Genomic DNA, 13897 nt, shown 5'->3' on the forward strand with positions numbered 1-13897 from the left:
TCTAAAGTCCCAGAAACAGTCCAATACTTTAATTCATCCCTCATGTGCTAGTCTAGAAACAACATTGATACATAGACAGAGGCAGCACATTCAAACAATCACACAAACAATCCAGAAACAACATTGATACATAGACATATATTGCAACATATTCAAACAGTCATAGAAATAGTCCAGAAACAACTTTGATACCTAGACATAGACAACACATTCAAACAGTCACAGAAACAGTCAAGAAAAAACAGTGATACATAGACATAGGAACACATTCAGATAGTCATAGAAACAGTCCAAAAACAACATTGATATATAGAAATAGGCAGCACATTCAAGTCAAGCTACTGTGGAAGTGAAGAAGAAGAAAAACAATAACTTTCATACATTGATTGTTTTTTCTAGAAGATGGATGATTTAACGGTTGCATATCTTCTTGTGGTGCTTGAGCACCCAATGAGGCCAACGTGGCAGCATTCAATTGAAGTCATGGGTACAAACACTTAAGTTATCCAAGAATATCATTTACAACTTTTTGGTGTATATCTTCTTTTTGTTGTTCTAATTTTTCCAACATCCTTTGATGCATCCTCTCTTCCAATTCCACCATTTTTTCCCATCCTCTCATCATTAGATGTTAAACAAGTTTTACAAAGCTCTTTCCTTTTCAAAGTAGCTTTGGTAACTCCTCGTCCATATTATGTCAGGCTCCCTAGGTTTTCCTTTCCCATAACTGCTGTAAAAACATCAAATGATTGATCGTCATCTTCACTCTGTCGACCTTTCACTTTCTCCATTTCAGCCTGCAAATCAACTTCAAAAAATCATATATTTAAGAACAAATAATTTATCTTAACAACCTTATAACCCATTAAAATTCATAGAATTTTACTAATTGTATCTTCGTTGGAGTCCTTGTATACTCGACCAGGTTTCCTTTATCTTGTAGCCACAAAGAGTTCTTTAGATGACAGCTCATCCGGACATTCCTTCGCTTTTTCCTATTTATATAGAGTTGGTATTAAAGATCTTTTGTTGAAACAAGTTCATATTTAATAATTAACAAAAAAACATACCAAATTATTGTGTATCACAACAAAACTTATTTTACCGCCAGTATGTGGATTCATCCATTTTTTAGATTTTTGGTATTTCTTTCACTCATTTCCTGTAAATAAATGAGTCTGTAAATTCTACAGTAAACTTAAAAATGAATCAAAAACAAAAAATGAATCAATAAGAACATAAAATATAAATCTAACCTTGAATTTTTTAGAGGCCCAATATTTGAGAAGATCCTTAAAATCATATTCTGAAACATCTTTGGGCTTATTTGCCATTCGAAGATCATCATTATCATATGCTTTATAATATTTCTGATACAAGTCATTCTTATACTTTCTCCGAGCATTCTTAATTCCATCCAAAGCCCATAGTTTTGCAGTATCAGGAATATCATGTTTCTCCTACAATTTGTTCTTTATATTAGTAAAAATTTATAACTGAAATTGGAAATGCAGAATTTCAAACCAGAGTATACTGCCACAAATCATCATTTGTGTCCATATTCTTCCAATTATGAATGTTTAGAGGACAAAGCATAGTATTTCTTTCCAAGGTTTCAAGAAAACTCCCCAACTCTGTTACAACAACATTAGCAGGACAAATGGGTTGATTGTACCTATTCAACACAACCAACTTACGCTCTTTTCGCCCATGTACACTTTGCATTACTGTACTAACTCTTTTCCTTTTTTTGAGTTACAGGGCCTACAATATATGAAGCAAAGTTAAACAACATATAAAAAATGTTAACTTATTTTACAATTCCAGTATATTTAAATATTTAGAAGTGAATTTATATGTTTTTACCTAGTTCTCCTGATAGGTCATTTTCTTGTGAATTATGTGTCCTTGTTCCACTTGGTCTTGTATATCATGTGCCTCTACAGTAGAAGATTCTCTTGGACCATGTTGCAATAGTTTCTTTGAAACTTGTGCAACTACAGTGGAAGAATTCGTAGGTTCTTGTGGCACTTCTTTCTGCAAAACTTGCGCTTTTAAAGTGGAGCGATTTTGAGGCACATGCTGTTGTGGTTTCTGCATTGATCTTGCTATTAGACTCAAACGACTCTGAGGCATTTCATCCTTTTTAGACTGTGATATTAAAGTACAAGAATTCTTAGCCACTTGTGGCAATTTTTCTTGTAAATTTTTTCCTACAAGAGTAGAGGAATTTTATAGCAGAATAGATTGAGCATTCCCTTTTGATCTCAATGAAGAAATCATTTGGTGATATATATATATGTAAATGTTCCAGCTTGCACATATTGTTTTCCTTTTCCTTTTTTGTTTTGTTTTGAGGTCTCTTCCGTCCTCATGACTATCAAATTTGTCAAAACCATATATATGAATAAGAACAAATTCTTGTTAAGCACAATATAAGGTACTTTACTTGTGCATCATATACAATAACAAGGATAAGATACTTAAGAAACAAAAACCTTCCTATAGTTCTAGCCCGTCAGTAGTGTTGTTGAGACTCCCTATAATGATTTACTAGCTAGCCTGCAAATAGAAGGTTAATCACCTGAAACAATTGAGAATATATTTGTAAGTAAAAAGACTAAAATAAACATGTATTTCTAAGGAAAAGACATTTATCACACACTTAAAATAAAATAAACATATATTACAAGAAATTCAAAATTATTTATTAATCATCCGCATCCATCCAATCCCAACCGGTAACATCATAGTCATCTTCCTCTTCCGACGTTCCCATAGTTGTATCTTCTGAAAATTGAGCATTAGATGGCATATCAACAACGTCAACAGGAACATCGTCTTTTGACCATCTCATGTCAACATCGGATAATCTATATGAGGGACCAATGTCTTCACTTAGCTCTCTCAAAAATGGATCTCCTATATTAGGACAATTTTCTTCCTCCAAGTCATACAAATCAACAGGCACTTTATTCCTTGCATAATAAACATCCTTCTCAATTGGATGTGCCACATAAAATACTTGATGCATAAACACAGAAGAGTCATCTGTACTTCGTGATTTGTTGAAGTATACACGAGTAAATCCATATTCATCTATTTCATTATAAATTAATCACATCTAAATAGTACAACACTAAAACAATTGTAATCAACCTCAATGATATCATGAATATCCCCATAATATATAAGCTCCCCATCAATAGGATTCTGATCTCTAGCACTAGCAAAACTATCAGTTGTCGCTAATAAAGTCACTCCACTATTTTGAGACTTGCGTAAGTAATCATGTTTTAGTGTATGAAATTGGTATCCATTAATGAAATATGCAGTATATATTATTGTTTCCACTCTATTAGGCCCTTTAGCTAGCCATCTTAAATGATTAGGCACTTCAACATTATTAACTTTTTCTTTGAACCATTTGCCAAATTCCTGACTATGACTCTTTGCTCTTGTCCATGCATTTGATCCAATATTACTATCAATTAACATCTTATGCTCCCTGCAAGTATGAATAATTCAAGTTTGACTATCAGGCATTTATATTTAAAGTTTTAAGTGCCTTGTCATAATTAAAAAAATGAAGTTTAAATTATATATAATTACTTTGTTTTTATCTTTTTTGATATATTATTCAACTGCTTCATCACCAGTATTGAGGAGAACACATCGATGTACTTCACTAGATAACTCTACGTCATGCTAAAAGTATTTCCATTTCCAACTAAATGCTTAAGATTAGGAAACAACACGGACAAATCATCTCCCTCTTTTTCACCAACCTCGTCATCCTCAGTTCGGTACCTACTGAATGGTGTCTTCACACCATAATGTAGGTATCTCGAACCAAAGTTCAAGAACTCTTCAACATCTGCTATTCCACCTTCTGGATAACGTCGATTACGAACAAGACCCTTGAACTTACACATTTTTCTCTCACTAGAATACATCCACCGAATATGAATTAGACCAATCCAATCTAATTTCATCAATCAAATGTACAGGCAAATGTTCCATTATATCAAAAGAAGATAGACGAAAAATCTTTTCAAGCTGACATACAATTTCTTTGATTTCAATCTGCGTTGGCTCAAGATCTGCTCGCCTTATACCCTTACTGCATATAGTATTAAGGAAGTTCCCGAATCTAATCAAGGCTAATGAAACATTCTTCGGCAATCTTTTTCGAACCGCAATTTGGATCAAGTAATGCATTATAAAATGATCATCATGGCTTTTGTACCCTAATATTTTCATCTCATCCACATCCATACGATTTAATATGTTTGAGGAAAATCTTTTTGGTAATTTTTCTTTTTTTAAGACAGTGCAAAATAATCCTTTTTCTTTTGGCTTCATGGTAAAACAAGATTTAGCTAAATGACCTTTTCCATTTGTATTATATTTCCTTGGATGAAGTCCTTTCGTAACCCCATTTCTTGCAAGTCATAATGAGAATTAATGTGATCTTTTGACTTTCCTGGGATATCTAATAAAGTCCCAAGCAAACATTCACATATATTTTTCTCAATATGCATCACATCAAGATTATGCCTCAACTTATTATGTTTCCAATATGGTAATTCAAAAAAGATGGATCTTTTCTTCCATGGACCCTCATTATTTCGACGTCTTTTCTTGTTGGCCTTTCCAAAAACATTGTTGAAATCACGCAACTCTTCAAGCACTTCTATGGCTGACAAGGATGTAGGTGCAAGTCTATGATCGTCCTCTCCATTAAAATATTTTGTCTCCTCCAAATGGATGATCAGGAGGCAAAAAATCCCGATGACCTAAGTAACATATTTTACGACTATGTTTGAGATATTGAGATCATGTGACATAGTTACTTGTGGGGCATGCTAATTTTCCCTTAGTACTCCATCCAGAAAGCATTGATAGCACTGCAAAATCACTAATGTCCATATTAAAGATGCACGCATTTGAAATGTTTGATTTGTATGAGCATCATATGTTTCTATCCCAAATTCCCATAGTTCCTTCAATTCAATAATTAACGGTTGTAGGTACACATCTATATCCTATCTAGGAGATGATGGACAAGGAATGATCGCTGACAACATCATATACTCTGACTTCATGAAAGTCCACGGTGATAAATTGTAGTTCATCAACATAAGAGGCCAGGTACGAAGGGAAATGCTTATGATTCGAAATGGATTGAAACCATCACTTGAAAGCCCCAATCGAACACTGCGAGGATCATTTGAGAAGTTTGGATACATAGAATCAAAATCCTTCCAAGCTTCTCCATTAGCAGGATGCCTTAAATTCCCATCATTAGGTCGTTCAGAATCATGCCATCTCATTTCAACAGCTGTTTCAGGACACATAAATATTCTCTGAAGCCTAGAATTAAAAGAAATTACCTTAAAATCTTTACTGGTGTTTTATAGGTTGCATTTGTCATGTCAGCACCCTTTATTTGATAATCTAGAAGAGACACACACAGAGCAATTATCTTTCTCTGCATTTTCATTCTAAAATAACATGCGATCGTTAGGTCATGCATATATTTTGTCATAGCCGAGACCCAAATCTTTTATCATTTTTTAGCTTTATTGAAAGACTCGGGTAGTTGAGCAAACGGAGATGCTTCTCTTAACAAATCTAACAGTTCAGTAAAAGCCACATCATTCAACCCATGTAGGAATTTTAGCAAGTATAACCGAATTATGAAACTCAACTAACTCATTTTCTCACACCCTGGATATAACTCTTTTTTTCCTTCATCCTGTAATTTAAAAAATCTCTTGGCATCTTCAGATAGCCCTTCTCTCTCTCCTTCACCATTACTTGTTTCACCCTCTATTTTCCGAAATATCATGAAATAGTCCATGAATATCATCATGGATGCGTGAAAGTTGTGTATTTCGTGAGGAAACTCTCTCCTCGTGAAAAATCCATTTGCTGTATCCATCCACAAATCCATTTACAATCAACTGATCCTCCACCACATTTCTGTAATGCCAATAACGATTGGCGCATATTTTTCAAGGGCATAATATTTCATTTCCTTTTGATGCTCGTTGAAATGTCTTATCAAGTAAATCATTCACTCCACTAATATATTTATCACTACATCGTCTCATACTCATCAAACTTCTATCTAAATTATCCACTGATATCTAGTGACACAGACAGATAAAAATAATCAAATTCATGATAAACGATGAAATAAAAAAATAGTGTATTGCACAAGAACAAACATATCTCAAAATGTACATGGAAAATATGTAGTTTAAACATATTGCAATCACAATTCAATTTACAACAAGCATTACATAACTTTTCTTAATATATGAAACAAATATCAAAGTTCCCTACAGATTTTCTTTTTGATAAACATCAAGGCAGAACATTCCTTAAAAGTATCCCTACAGATTTTCAAAAAAGTATCCCTAAAGATAAACTTTTTGATTAAAATGATAAAATGGAATTTTAACGCAAATATTATTGATCTGGAATTTTAGGATGTTTCAGATTTTCATGTCAAATTTTCTAACACCAATAGTAAAATTCAATTTTCCCACTTTCATGCTAATGTATCTCTTGTTTCCTGTTGGTCTATGTAACTCTTTAACAATAATGAAACCGAAATTTCTCACATAGCTACTCAAGCAAGAGGTGAAATCAAAGAATACATCATCAATGCAAGGGTAATCAAAACTGATTGAATGACTCATGGAATAAAAAATTCAACATCAATATCAAGAGAAATATGTATAGAGTAATCAATTTCACCATTACTACCAACAAAACTTTAAAACCAGAGTAGCTAAAACTTAATGATAAAGAACCCACAAATGGAGAATTACATAAAATACACAAACTACACCTCAGCGATTTAAGGAAAAAGAAGAGATTCAAGAAGAAAACCTCAACTGTTCAAACTTGAAGCTTCTTCATCTATTACCTCAAAGATGCATAACAGAAAGTTCAGTTGTTGAAGAAAAAAATATCAAGATTTCTCAGATTTCACAAGCGAACCTTCAGCCCTCCATTTCCTTTGATTTCACAACAATTTCTAGAGAGAACAGTAGACAAACTCAGTGTATGTCTCTATAATTATCAAATTCTGATAATTTAATCAAATACCCATGAAACAACATATAAAAACAGAGAAAAGAAAGATATAGACAAATAAGTCATTTTTGAGAACTGTTACCAATATGTCTTGTTAAATCACTGGTTCATTACTCAAATACGATTAAAACACAACAGAAACAGTAGCCCTGCTTGAAAATTTTAACGTGAAATCCAATAAATTAGAGGCCCAAAGTTCAACTTGAAATTTCAGAAAAGAAGAACTTACTATAATATTCAATTCCTTCCACATTTGTGTGAAACCTGTAGCACCCACCGGTAGCAAATTTTAGATAATTCCATTTTCATGTTAATTTATCTCTTATTTCCTATTGCTCTAACTTAAATAATCAACAATAATGTATGTGAGAGGTAAAATGAATGAAGACGTAATCAATACAAGGATATTCAAACCCGATTGAATAACTTATAAACAAGAAATACAACATCAATTTCAAGTTAAATAGGTGTAGAGCAGTCAATTTAACCATAAATACAACAAAACATTAAATCCACAATAGATAAAATTTAATGAAAATGAACCCACAAATAGAGAAATACATCAAATACACTAACCACATCCAAATACTAAAGACAAAAGAAGAGATTCAAGAACAGAACCTCAAAAGTTCAAATTAAGTTTCTTCAACTATAACCTCAAAAATTTCAGAAAAGAACCTTTAGTTGTTGAAGAAAAAAATATCAAGATTTCCCATATTTCACAAGCAAAACCTTCAGCCCTCTATTTACTTTGATTCACAACACTTTGTAGTTAGAATAGTAGCCAAACTCTGTGTCTGTCTCTATAATTATCCAATTCTTATAATTGAATCAAATACCCATGAATCAACATATGTATACATAGAAAAGAAAAAAGCACACCAAGAAGTCATTTTCGAGAACTGTTACCAATATCTGTATGTTAAATTAATGGTTCATATCTCAAATTAGATTAAAACACAACAGGAATAGTAGCACTCTCAGAGAATTACAACTTGAAATCCAATAAATTAAAGGCCCAAAGTTCAACTTGAAATTACAGACAAGAAGAACTTACCATAATATTCAAATCCCTGAACATTTGGAACCTGTAACACATTTCAGTACCAACCAGTAACAAATTTTTTAGATTATTCCATTTTTATGCTAATTAATCTTTTGTTTCCTACTGCTCAACTTAAATCGTCAACAATAATGTAAATTAGAGGTGAATTCAATGAAGACCTCATCAATACAAGGGTACTCAAGCCCGATTGAACAACTCATGGACAAGAAATAGAACATCAATTTCAAGTTAAATTGGTCTAGAGCAGTGAATTTCACCATAAATCCAACAAAACATTAAACCCACAATAGCTACAACTTAATGAAAAAGAACCCACAAATAGAGAAATACTTCACATACACTAACCACAATCAAAAGAAGAGATTCAAAAAGATAACCTCAAAAGTTCAAACTTGTAGTTTCTTCAGCTGTAACCTCAAATATTCAAGAAGAGAACCTCCAAGAGTTGAAGAAGAAAACCTCCATTTCCTTAGATTTTACAAGAAAGCATACAACCCTCCATTTCAATAGATTTCATAGATGGGTTAAAGACAGAAATTATTTTAGATTCGAAGAAAAAAATGAGTTTATTTCTACCCTAAAATCACAGAGATGAAGAACAACTTACCATTTTCCATCGTTTCGCTTCAACGAAGCTCAAGAACTTCTATCTTCCATCGTTCTTCTTCTTCTAAGCTCCACAAAAGGATGAAAAATTAGGTCAAATAGAAGAGGGGTGGAAAGGAATATGCATGTGTTCTGCTTGTGGAAGAGAAAGGAAAATGAGCGAATGTTTGGCTCTTTCTATCGATAAAGAGAAAAATAATTTTACTTAAAAACATTATTTGATGATAAAATATTAAGAAAAGTTTTGGCGAGGTCAGCAAAAATAATAGAGGGAAATTATGGAGGGATTTAATATAGAATTGTTCCAATAGAGTAATATTCATAGTAAATATTGCCATATATTACTTTATGGCAACGATAATAGTAACTGTTGAAATATACTGGGTCTATTGGAATGATTTTCACACAATTGTAAAAGATTTATTACTTAATCATATTAATAATATCCAATCATTTGGGCAACGACTCAAACCGTTGCAATAGACCCTCTATAATAACGTTGGCTTAAGTGTTGCGAAAAAATCCGTTGTCGTAGGCCTTGTTTCTAGAAGTGTCTTTGAGTACTAAGACTAGCCTCATAGCTTACATCATTACATTCAAAGGTCAAAATGCGGAAAATTTAAAAGTTTTCATTACTTCTACATTGAGGTTACATAGACCTCTACATACACATAATATATTCATATCAAGTATACATAGACCCTTCATATAGGAAGATTACATAGTCATCTACTTTTATTGCACATAAGTATATATAAGATGTAACATAGTCTAAAATAGACATCTCGTCTCATAACCATCTAATAAGATTATAACAAATTGGGCCTAGCCCATACATCAATGTAATAGAGCGACATATAGGCTATACTATTCGTACTAAAGGAAACAGGAAAGAATATAAGAGTCTTAAAACTAAAACAACTCTGTAAGCTTGATATTGACATTTCCTTCAGAAAGTGAGTACATACCCACATGGATAATTGGGAATTTCATAGTCTTCTTCAAAGTCGTCTCAAAAGCCCTTCAACGACCGGAACCTAAAATGTTGGAAAAAAGGGAGAAAAGGGGGTTATTACACCACATGTACTAAGTATGAGACCATATGCACATATATTATCAAATCATGCTAAAATGGGACATTTCATTAAAATATGTTATTTACATTTATAAAAAGCCTTATGATATTCAAGAAGACTATACCAACCAATAATACATCTTCATTAAGTCAAAAGAATGTACATCAGAAGACTAACAATCCTAGGGCTAGCCAAGCCAACATGCATATAATATAATTGAACACTTCGTCAAGAAAACTCAATCATCAAGTTATAGTAGCAACAAGAATAGACAAGAGTTCATTTGAACATAATCAAAGCAAGAAAATTAGTCATAAACCCTCATTAAGTCAATAAGTGCAATGACTAAGCAAAGCCCGATAACCTTACTCAATCAAGTAACCCAAAAACAACAATGACTAATATCCAACTTCACATAGCATACCATTTAAGAGTACATATCATCATTCTTTACAAATGGAGATAACCACATGTTCATAAGTGAAACCAATCATCACGTAGTGTCATCACTGATAAAGATCATTATATACATAACATGTACAATTATAACCCTATTAATATATAAGAACATCTTTATAAGACTTTCCTCAAGGCTAACGAGTGCAATGCTTAGGTAGAGTCTCATACCCCTACCTATACTAAGCTAAACCCCTTAGGTTATACTACTTAGACTCCATTCCTTTAGTTTATTTACCTTTTTGGAACATCTTGCCTTAACCGACATAGACAACATAAACTAATGTGGAATCTGGTGTCTTGGAAACCTACACCGAAGCAAGGCGGACTACTTGCCAAGGTAGTACCAAACATGAACATAACAACTACTTGGATCCACTAGCTAGTATTCCTACGAGGGAAACATAGTTCAAGAATTAGGAGATATAGTGACACTCTTTTTGTTACATGCATTATAGTCTCCAATCTCAAGAGTACATTAGTGATACTACCTTCCCTATGTGGGAAGGGACACTCCTCACTCTAGTTCACTCAGTGCTAAGCTAGTCTCCTATTTTGAAATGTCTTTAAGCCTTTATCAACAATCGTATCTTAGTTTAGGTCATAGGGTATATCCCTTGTAAAATCATCATCATCATATTTCAATAAGAATTTCATGAGTATAGCCCTTTTATTACAATTCATATAAGTGAGGTTTGCACATTTACATCATCATTCATGATAAGACACATTGGTAGTTATCACTATCCTTATAACATTTCCATCTTATTCAACCTCATAAACATAGTCAAGAAATTTAAATTCATCAGGATAGCAATCCTATCAATCTTAATAAAAGGCATACTTCAATACAACATCATCATTTTATCAAAAGTAACTACAATTGAAGTAAATAAAAGGGATCACAAGACTTACCTAGTCTCCTTCATAACCCATCTTCAAGGTTTTGCCATCAAACCTTAACTCAACCCAAAAGGTTTAATATCATCACACAACAACAAAGTTGAATCACTACATTACAATTCATCACTAGTTTATGTCTTAAGATAAAAGACTTAGGTCAAATTCATAACATACTTCATAACCTAGATCAATTATATTTGGAATACAATGCACCTTAATATATTCATAATTGATACAAACATCATCTAGTAGTAATTCAATGAATAACCAAGTCAATTGAACCAACATTACAAAATTCATATTAAGATCACAACCTAGGGTTAAGGGGAACAGGTCATCTTCTACAAACTAGACCAATCCATCAAGAAATAACATAATTGAGTTATAATACATGATAATATATCCATAATATCCAAAATAAATCATAAACAAACCAATTCACAAGATCAATTTCGAAATTAGAAAAGACGCATTTGAATTTTATATTTTTGAAACCAATTTTATGGAACCCTTTGGGGAAAGAAGTCTTAGAGGTGAAATGAATACCATACCCTAGTGTTTGATGAAGATTTATGGAGAAACCTTGGGGATTGAAGACCTATAACCCAACTTGACCTTGTCTTCTACGGAGTTCTTCCACTTAGAGAGAGAAAGAAGAGAGAAGGAAGAGAGTTTTGGTTTTGGGAATTATGAGGACTTAGGTTTGTCTAATTAGTTTAGGGTATTTATATAGGTTTTTAATTAATTTAATTATACCTACCATAACCCCTAATTAGACTCCTAACTAATCCAACTAACTAAATGAATAAATTAAAAACGTGCAGCAAAACCAGCCCCTCAAACGAGACCACGATCGACGGATTGTGTATCCATCGATGGGCATTGCTCCCTCCGTGCTACACATCTGTCTCTAAGATCAGAGAGTTTTAAAAATAGGACCTTGGCCAAATATTCTAAGTGTCCATTGATGGAGGCAATCGACGCCCCGTCGATTGGACCATGAACCGTTGATGACACCCGTATGTGGGCACTACCCTTTGGCAGCTTCATGCTAATAAGCAAGGGTCCTCCTCAAGGGCCCTTGGTTTATGCTTGGGCAGACATTCCTGGACGTTTCGACCATAAACTAACTATAATATGTGTTAGACACCCTTCCACCAATTCTCATAATTTTACGACTCCTAAAAGCTAGTCAAATAGGCTAAGGCACACTAGTACCTCATTGAACTAGTTTCACTATGTCATGGACGTTCCTTATCATTTTGATTTATAACCCTCATAAATCGCTTTTATATATTTAAATAGACCTTAAAAAAGTTTCTAAACCTTTTGACACCTATATTAGGCTCTAGAACACATCTTAGACTTTCAAGTGTTACAATTTTCTATATTGGAGTTCCAACATGATTTGACATAATGTTGATGTCATGCATATTGAAGAAATGTCTTCATTATGTATTTAACACGGTTCTTAATTTTGATGAAAAACAAAGACAATCCACAATCACGTCAAGATATGGTAGTCTATTGTAATCGACCTCAATTGGCAAAAGATGGTAATGGAAAATAAAAGCATATATTGTGTAATATACAGTGTGCATAATTTTGTAAGCTATGATATAATGGAACCTTATGGGTGGTACTGGTACTTGTAGTATACAATGTGGATAGTATAGCTAAGATATAAACTAATGGAGTCTTAAGTGTGGTAGCGGTACTCGTAGTATACAAGGTGGTTAGCATATTTAGGTTTTAACCTCGTAGGAAAAAGATGTGTGCTAATTGGAAGGTATTCTAAGAAAAGGTTAAGGGTGGAGAAGCGACGGGTCAAGACATGATATATTATTGTTTAATTCATATATTATGAAGTGGGCGTCAGGTTGACCGATGATACCTACTAGAACATGTAGTTGTACTTATACTAGTCTTGCTATGTATTTTGACATAGTCTGGATGCACGATTGGTGATGTTTCCGTAGGTGAAGATCAAGAAATCCTTCAACATCTTTGACTATTCATTCTGCATGGTAGAAGATGTGTCTTTTGTGTAATTGGCCCTATTATTCAATTAGTGGATCTTGTACTTGTCAGATCAGGTCCTTGGGGATTTGTAAACTATTTTGTATAATTTAGTAAAAAGTTGTATTTTGAATGGGTTAATTCTTAAACTTCCTTAGTTTGCCTTCGTTCCCTTTAAATTCAGCATGTTTTCTAGTTGTTAGGTTAAGAGGGTTCTCCTATGCAGGTGTTAATGTTGGTGCCCGCACGGCTCAATGGGTTGGGTCGTGACCTGACTTGACTTTTATGTTTCCTTGAATTGAATTATGGATACTTATATACCGTGGTTTCACGGTATTTTTAATGCTTTTTCCTTAAGTTTAGTGTGTGTCCAAAAGCCTTTTTGTATTGATTTTTGTGTAAGTTTCTCCTTATTTGCAGGAAATCTGTCCAAAGATGAACGCGGACGTTTTTGAGAGAGAAATGCAGAAGAGACCACCTACGGAGCTTGTGACGGTCCGTCGAGCTTCTGACGGTCTGTAGGTGGCAACGTAGTGAAGCTGTTGAAGGAAGATGGAAAAGTCTAACCTAGTGTGGGATTACGGAAGTCCACGACGGACCTTCATAGCCACGACAGTCTGTCTTGCTGGTTCGTCGCAATGATCAAAGAGTAGTCACA

At 33.5% G+C, this 13897-nt stretch overlaps 1 pseudogene; it reads right to left on the reverse strand.

Annotated features, from left to right (window-relative positions):
- Positions 1-411: 411 nt before the first annotated feature.
- Positions 412-1334, reverse strand: LOC107001149 (annotated as a pseudogene).
- Between the last annotated feature and the right edge of the window lie 12563 nt (positions 1335-13897).

This window comes from Solanum pennellii, chromosome 10 (genome assembly GCF_001406875.1).
Source record: "Solanum pennellii chromosome 10, SPENNV200".
NCBI lineage: Eukaryota > Viridiplantae > Streptophyta > Magnoliopsida > Solanales > Solanaceae > Solanum > Solanum pennellii.